The following is an 8,106-nucleotide window of genomic DNA, read 5'->3' as shown; positions in this document are numbered from 1 at the left end:
GTGGGTGCCTTCCTTACCTGTGATGCACAGTTACACTTGCTCTATAAGACCGTGGGATATCAGGACCATGCTATCATATCCAGGCTCATGTGAGTCTGAGCTAAACTTTATCTACTTGTTTGGTGGCTTAGCCTTGGCAGCAGAACTTAAGCCACTAATCATCAGTCACCTAATTACATCACAGTGACATCCAGCAAAGGCCTATAAATACCCACAGTTCTAATCAGAAAGTACTTGGTTATTCTAGGATGTCATTAGTTTCTCCAGCTCCCAGAATTCCTAGTTTCCTTCAACTGCTTCCTGCCTTGGGCATTGTTTTGTCCTTTTGTTTATCAACCCTTGGCGTTCAAATATAATTACATTAAAGTGTCCAAGAGAGCTCGTAGTAATGTTGAGGCCAAGACAAATCTTTAAAATAGGAGTAATACTTACCTATAGCACGCACGGGAGCAGCGCTAATCAGCTTCTTTTTCATTGAGTCCAGGGCTGCAAATATAGGAGCATTAGTGTGGTTGATCCCAAGCTGCACTATTCAGACCCTCTTCATAGAGTCCAGGGCCACACTATTAGGATAATTAGGCCATGGACTCTGTGAAGAAGCGTCAATTTAGTGCAGCCCACCACCACCAAACAAAAGGACCTTTAATGCCGGCTATGCGATTCTCTGCAGTAATATTCCTATTAGTGTGGCGCTGGACTCTAGAAGAGCTATAGGTAAGTATCCTACAGGTGACACTGTGACACCTTTTCACAAAAACAAATATAAATGTTATCTAATATTTAGTATTTGATTTGTTTTAAACAAACTGAATACCAAACAGAGCAGCACAATATTCTCATTGTTCTAAATTATTTGTCCAAAATAAATTATTCAGTTCTGCACATATCTAGTATCCATTGTTGAACAGCATATCTAGGTAGGTTCAGGAGCATTTTGCATGTCCTAAGCACTATATGGCAGCAGTGGTTACAACCATGCTTGAAATAATGTTTTACATATAGTGATCAAGACACGTGCACGCTCCGGAGCTTGCATAGGTATGCTTTTTAACAAAAGATATCACGAGAATAAATTAAATTGGATAAAAGAAGTAATCTTTATTTAACTGCATGTTTTATCTGAATTTTGAAAGTTTAAGGTTGACTTTCATGTTCCTTTAAGGTAATTTAGTCATAAAGAAGGCCAGTACTCAATGTATAGCTGTCCTCATCTGGCATTCGGTGCATGCAACAGTGAGTAGGAGAGCGCATGCACCCAACCACCATAGACTAGGTGCGCAGCGTACACAAGAAAATGTATTTCTCAAGATTTCTGGAACTACGGTGGTCTCAAGTTGACACACAAGTAAAATGTATTTTGTAAAATATATTCTGCAACAAAGGCTTTTCAATGATGTGACCATGAACTGCAAAACAATGATAATTGTGCTAACAAAATGACAACATTAAATGCTTTTAAAACATTTATTTTATATTTAGATCTTATGTGATACAGTGATTCATTGTTGATAGTTATACAAATTACTGTAACATTCATTTAAATCACTAGAGGCTTTAGAGGGCAGTAAGTTCTCATGTTGCTGACAGAAGTCTTCTTCAGAAAAGGTTCCACATGAGGCTGAGGGTGAAATAGGCTTCTGTGCTAAACACGTTTATAAATAACGTTTTATTGCGCCTTGCAGGGGGCTGCCGCTCTGTAATTGCTTTCTCTGCTCACACACAACATGCTGTGCAGAATCCAGGTCTCCTTCATGGATCCTGTTTGACATCACAGCTGAGTTACAGCAGGAACACAATGACATCATCATCAGGCGCCATTTACAGTAGTACAGGAGTCAAGCGCTGGTGGTTGGTGATTGCTGTGATATTCAGTGAAGTGCAATGTGCTCACCAAGAGCTGGCAAAATAGTCGTCATGGTGATGGTTCCTGTCAGACATTCCCCCAACTGCTCTTGTTTTATGCAGCAACAGCAACTTGTATTGATGGACTTCCAGATTCTCTTCCATCTAGTACTTTCTTTCCACTTTCATGAAACTTCTGTTGCTGTTGGTGAAAATGAATAATTAAAATCTGATTAAAAATGAACCAGGTCATATCATTTCATAAATAATTTACTTTGCCTAAAAAAAGAATAAAATAATCTGGCACAGCTTATGCTAAAATTTGCCAGTTGTCTTGTACAAAATTAGGGTTTCTTATTAAAGAGACATAAAGCCTAAGGGGCCAATTTATCATTGTCTGTCCAACATGATACGCTGAGGGCATACGCTGTTCACATTCAGCATTGCACATGCAGATTTGTGGCCAATAGGCCGCTAGCAGGGTGTGTCAATCAGCCCAATCGTATAGGATCGGGTGGAATGCAGACGGCAGCCTCAGAGGCGGCGGGCAAGTTATGGACCATTCGGCCCATGATAGATCGGCCCCCTACGAGTTTTGTTTCATGCTTCAGATAGAACATACAATTTTGAACAACTTTCCAATTTACTTATTTTCTTTCTTTGTTTTATTATTATCCTTTGTTAAAAAGCAGGGATGTAAACTCAGGAGTGTTCACATATCTGCAGTACTATACGGCAGCAGATTTGCAGCAATGCTATACATTAGCAAGAGCACTAGATGGCAGCACTATTTCCTGTCATGTAGTACTAATGTAATACATTAGCAAGAGCACTAGATGGCAGCACTATTTCCTGTCATGTAGTACTTATGCTATATATTAGCAGGAGCACTAGATGGCAGCACTATTTCCTGTCATGTAGTACTAATGTTATATATTAGCAAGAGCACTAGATGGCAGCACTATCTCCTGTCATGTAGTACTAATGTTATACATTAGCAAGAGCACTAGATGGCAGCACTATTTCCTGTCATGTAGTACTAATGTTATACATTAGGAAGAACACTAGATGGCAGCACTATTTCCTGTCATGTAGTACTAATGTTATACATTAGCAAGAGCACTAGATGGCAGCACTATTTCCTGTCATGTATTACTAATGTTATACATTAGCAAGAGCACTAGATGGTAGCACTATTTCCTGTTATATAGTAATAATGTTATACATTAGGAAGAGCACTAGATGGCAGCACTATTTCCTGTCATGTAGTACTAATGTTATACATTAGCAAGAGCACTAGATGGCAGCACTATTTCCTGTTATATAGTAATAATGTTATACATTAGCAAGAGCACTGGATGGCAGCACTATTTCCTGTTATACAGTAATAATGTTATACATTAGCAAGAGCACTAGATGGCAGCACTATTTCCTGTTATATAGTAATAATGTTATACATTAGCAAGAGCACTGGATGGCAGCACTATTTCCTGTCATGTAGTACTAATGCTATACATTAGCAAGTGCACTAGATGGCAGCACTATTTCCTGTCATGTAGTACTAATGTTATACATTAGCAAGAGCACTAGATGGCAGCACTATTTCCTGTCATGTAGTACTGATGTTATACATTAGCAAGAGCACTAGATGGCAGCACTATTTCCTGTCATGTAGTACTAATGTTATACATTAGCAAGAACACTAGATGGCAGCACTATTTCCTGTCATGTAGTACTAATGTTATACATTAGCAAGAGCACTAGATGGCAGCACTATTTCCTGTCATGTATTACTAATGTTATACATTAGCAAGAGCACTAGATGGCAGCACTATTTCCTGTTATATAGTAATAATGTTATACATTAGGAAGAGCACTAGATGGCAGCACTATTTCCTGTTATACAGTAATAATGTTATACATTAGCAAGAGCACTAGATGGCAGCACTATTTCCTGTTATATAGTAATAATGTTATACATTAGCAAGAGCACTGGATGGCAGCACTATTTCCTGTCATGTAGTACTAATGCTATACATTAGCAAGTGCACTAGATGGCAGCACTATTTCCTGTCATGTAGTACTAATGTTATACATTAGCAAGAGCACTAGATGGCAGCACTATTTCCTGTCATGTAGTACTGATGTTATACATTAGCAAGAGCACTAGATGGCAGCACTATTTCCTGTCATGTAGTACTAATGTTATACATTAGCAAGAGCACTAGATGGCAGCACTATTTCCTGTCATGTAGTACTAATGTTATACATTAGCAAGAGCACTAGATTCCTGTCATATAGTGCACCAGACATGTGCACGCTACCTATCTAGGTATCTCTTCAACAAAGAAAAACAAGAGAATGAAGCAAATGTGCTAAAATAAGAAAATAGGAAACTTTTTTTTTAAATTGTATTCTCTGTCTGAATCATGAAAGAAAAAATGTGGGTTTCATGTCCCTATACATTTAGAGTAAAGTGTATTTTCTTTAATTTGCCTAAAAATAAAATGGCTTTAAAAATATTGTTTGAAAGTGTAGAATCATGTGACCAAGCTGCGACATTAAAGGGACACTAAACCCCAAAAAAAATTATTTCATGATTCAGAAAGAGAATGCAAATTTAAACAACAATCCAATTTACTTCTATTATTTATTTTGCTTCATATTTAAAATATTCTTAGTTGAAGAAAAAGCAATGCACATGGAAGAGCCAATCACATGAAGCTTCTAAGTGCAGCAACCAATCAGCAGCTACTGTGCCTATCTAGATATGCTTTTCAGCAAAGAATATCAAGAGAATAAAACAAATTAGATAATAGGAGTACATTAGAAAGTTGTTTACAATTGCATGCTCTTTCTATATCATGAACAAAAAAAAATGGGTTTCATGTCCCTTTAAGGTTCACTGTATGATCAGTAGATTTCTTACTGTGTGAGTAAAAAGGTGCACATAAGATGGAGGACATTCATTTTATTATTAAAAACTCCCATCAATATTTTAGGTTACTCCCAAGGAACGCCTGTATATTTGCTATGTCTGTAATAACCGTTGTTAATAAAGAACAAAAAAACGTAATAATAAACCTATAGGGGCTGGGGGTATATTGTACAGGTGTACGTAGTTTATTATGTGAATGTATTATACTGTGAAATACCATAATATGGGCCAGATTACAAGTGGAGCACACAGAATTGCTTTAACTAATGGCGTTCCCATTGCTGGGAATCATTGCCCTCACGAGAGCTCGCTTCCATAGGCTCCTATGGGAGCCTCATTATGATGCCGTCACAGATGACATCAGAACCTCGCACAGCGAAGAGGTAAGTAGCGCAGTGATGGGCAGCAGTTAGCAAATATATATGTATATGACTATAAACTTATATATTTATGTGTTAATATGTGTATATACCCATATTAACACATTGATATATATATATATATATATATATATATATATATATATATATATATATATATATATATATATATATACTCATATGCATATATATATTTACTGGGAACACTTAGTTCCTATAGGCCACTATGTAAAGGCACTTTTTACCCCACTCCCACCAACTTTAATGTCCCAAAACTGCCTAGTGCAGTTTTTTTTTTTTTATTTAAAAAAAGATACATTTTTTTTAAAATAAAAAACTATAATGCCCTCTATTTTGAGGGCATTTGGTGCAATTTTAGAAAATTAACCAGAGATCTGATCTCTGGTTAATTTTCAGAGTGCTAATTGCTACCGCAAGCTCGTCGCTGGTAATGACTGGTTAATTATCGCGCAACCGCAAACGAGCAAATTGGTGTGATTATTTAGCGTTCCACTTGTAATCTACCTCAATGTGTATTAAGTGTTTTTGTTATTTAAATAAATGTTTTTTTAATATTTTGCATTTTTTTTTCTTTTGGGAAAAAGATTTTATTGACCCCTTAACGACCACAACAAACCCTGTAGGGTGCTGGTCGTTAAGGGATTGTCTGCCTGTAATAATGCATGTTTTACCTGGATTGGCAAGACCGCACTATTAGACACTCCCTCCTGCACTCTTGGTAAAATAGCGCGGTCTCGCCGCAGGCAGTGAGACTGCACTATTAAAAAACACACCCACATAGAAAGACCAGCGACGTATAGAGTATATCCTTGGTCATTAAGGTTTTTTTTTTAATTGTCAGCTTTATATTATTCTATTTGTATAGCAACTGTAACTTCACACTGTACTGAACACGTTTTACTTCAAATATTGCGGCTACAATGTAACAAATGTGCCATTAATATAGAACAAACTTGTCACAGTCCAGTCGCAGTATTAGAATTACTGTAACTGGAGAAGCGTTTCCAAACTGAGTGAGTCTAGGGAAATTAATACTAATGTGTACTATGGCTGTTTTCTTATTTCAGCTATAGATATATCTACACATGATTATTGTACATTTGTTAAAGGCAGAGCAAAGACTGTGTATTTCAACACATAAGGGAGAGCTCTCAAGATTACTTCCCACCACCAGTATGTTAGACCCATCATACCCCTGGACTTACCTGTCTTTCTCAATATTGCTATTCAAAGGTTGTGCAATGATTAATGCTTTTGGAGCTTCTGTGCCTTTTATGGTTGGCATTGATGAGGAAGATGAAGGTCTTCCGGGGCTAGATGGTAGTAAGCTCCTGGGCCAGAAGGTGTTGGCATAGATGAGGGGGATGAAAGTTTTCCAGGGCCTGATGTTAATTAGCTCCTGGGCCAGATGTTATTGGCTTTGAGGGGGGGGGGTGATGGAGGTTTTCCAGGGCCTGATGTCAATTAGCTCCTGGGCCAGATGTTATTGGCTTTGTGTGGAGATGGAGGTTTTCCAGGGCCTGATGTTAATAGCTCCTGGGCCTGATGTTATTGGCTTTGTGTGGAGATGGAGGTTTTCCAGGGCCTGATGTTAATTAGCTCCTGGGCCAGATTTTATTGGCTTTGTGTGGAGATGGAGGTTTTCCAGGGCATGATGTTAATAGCTCCTGGGCCTGATGTTATTGGCTTTGTGTGGAGATGGAGGTTTTCCAGGGCCTGATGTTAATTTGCTCCTGGGCCAGATGTTATTGGCTTTGTGTGGAGATGGAGGTTTTCCAGGGCATGATGTTAATAACTCCTGGGCCTGATGTTATTGGCTTTGTGTGGAGATGGAGGTTTTCCAGGGCATGATGTTAATAACTCCTGGGCCTGATGTTATTGGCTTTGTGTGGAGATGGAGGTTTTCCAGGGCCTGATGTTAATTAACTCCTGGGCCAGATGTTATTGGCTTTGTGTAGAAATGGAAGTTTTCCAGGGCATGATGTTAATTTGCTCCTGGGCCAGATGTTATTGGCTTTATGTGGAGATGGAGGTTTTCCAGGGCCTGATGTTAATTTGCTCCTGGGCCAGATGTTATTGGCTTTGTATGGAGATGGAGGTTTTCCAGGGCATGATGTTAATTTGCTCCTGGGCCAGATGGTATTGGCTTTGAGGGGGGTGATGGAGGTTTTCCAGGGCCTGATGATGATATGCTCCTAGGCCAGATGTTAATGGCTTTGTGTGGGGTTTAAGGTGTTCCTGTGCCAGATGTTAACAGCACCTGCCCAGATGTTTCTTGCTGTTCATTGACAGGCTGATATTTTTTTTTAAAGCAGCAGCATATTGTGAGGGTTTCCCACACTTTCCCCCATCCTGTCTGCTCATCTTTTCCAGTAGATGTTAATAACGGGTCCTGACTCAGGTTTCTGTTTGTAAAAAAATAAATAAAATTAAATGTAAATATAATCTGCCCAGGATCTATGATGTCTATATAACAAGTATGAGAGAATGGGGGACAACATTTAGCCAATAGTTAATCATTGTTCAAAATAGGATAATTTGTTATTTAAAGTTAAAGTGTATTTTTATTAACAATTGAAATACGTTAAAGACTTGATTAATTGATCAGGAATAATATGTCAGATGAACTAACTTCCTAATATAAGTCCTATAGTGCCTTACATATTGCAGAAAAAATACATGTATTGCCCCTTTGATGAATTGATCTATAAAACATGATCTACACATAATGCAGCTAATGTAACAGGTCAATATGTCTTTGTGCTTTTGTATGAGAAATTGTCCTTTACTGCACTGACTAAAAGTAGTGTGTCACATAACACACTCTGTTTAACTGAAGGCTATATTACCCTAAAATATCCATTTATAATCCAATGGTGTTTCTGTATATAGTCATATTAGAAATACTCAGTAGTACAAAGCAAA

General features: G+C 38.0%; 1 long non-coding RNA gene across 1 annotated transcript; it reads right to left on the bottom strand.

Annotated features, from left to right (window-relative positions):
- Positions 1 to 1,450: 1,450 nt before the first annotated feature.
- On the bottom strand, positions 1,451 to 7,575 carry LOC128635952 (uncharacterized). Its single transcript, XR_008398632.1, has 2 exons — positions 6,387 to 7,575; positions 1,451 to 2,044 (listed from the first exon to the last, which is right to left on the bottom strand). It is a non-coding gene; the product is annotated as an uncharacterized LOC128635952 (long non-coding RNA).
- Between the last annotated feature and the right edge of the window lie 531 nt (positions 7,576 to 8,106).

Source organism: Bombina bombina, chromosome 7, assembly GCF_027579735.1.
Source record: "Bombina bombina isolate aBomBom1 chromosome 7, aBomBom1.pri, whole genome shotgun sequence".
NCBI lineage: Eukaryota > Metazoa > Chordata > Amphibia > Anura > Bombinatoridae > Bombina > Bombina bombina.
The sequence above is the reverse complement of the archived record's forward strand: the minus strand, read 5'-3'. Positions and strand labels throughout refer to the sequence as shown.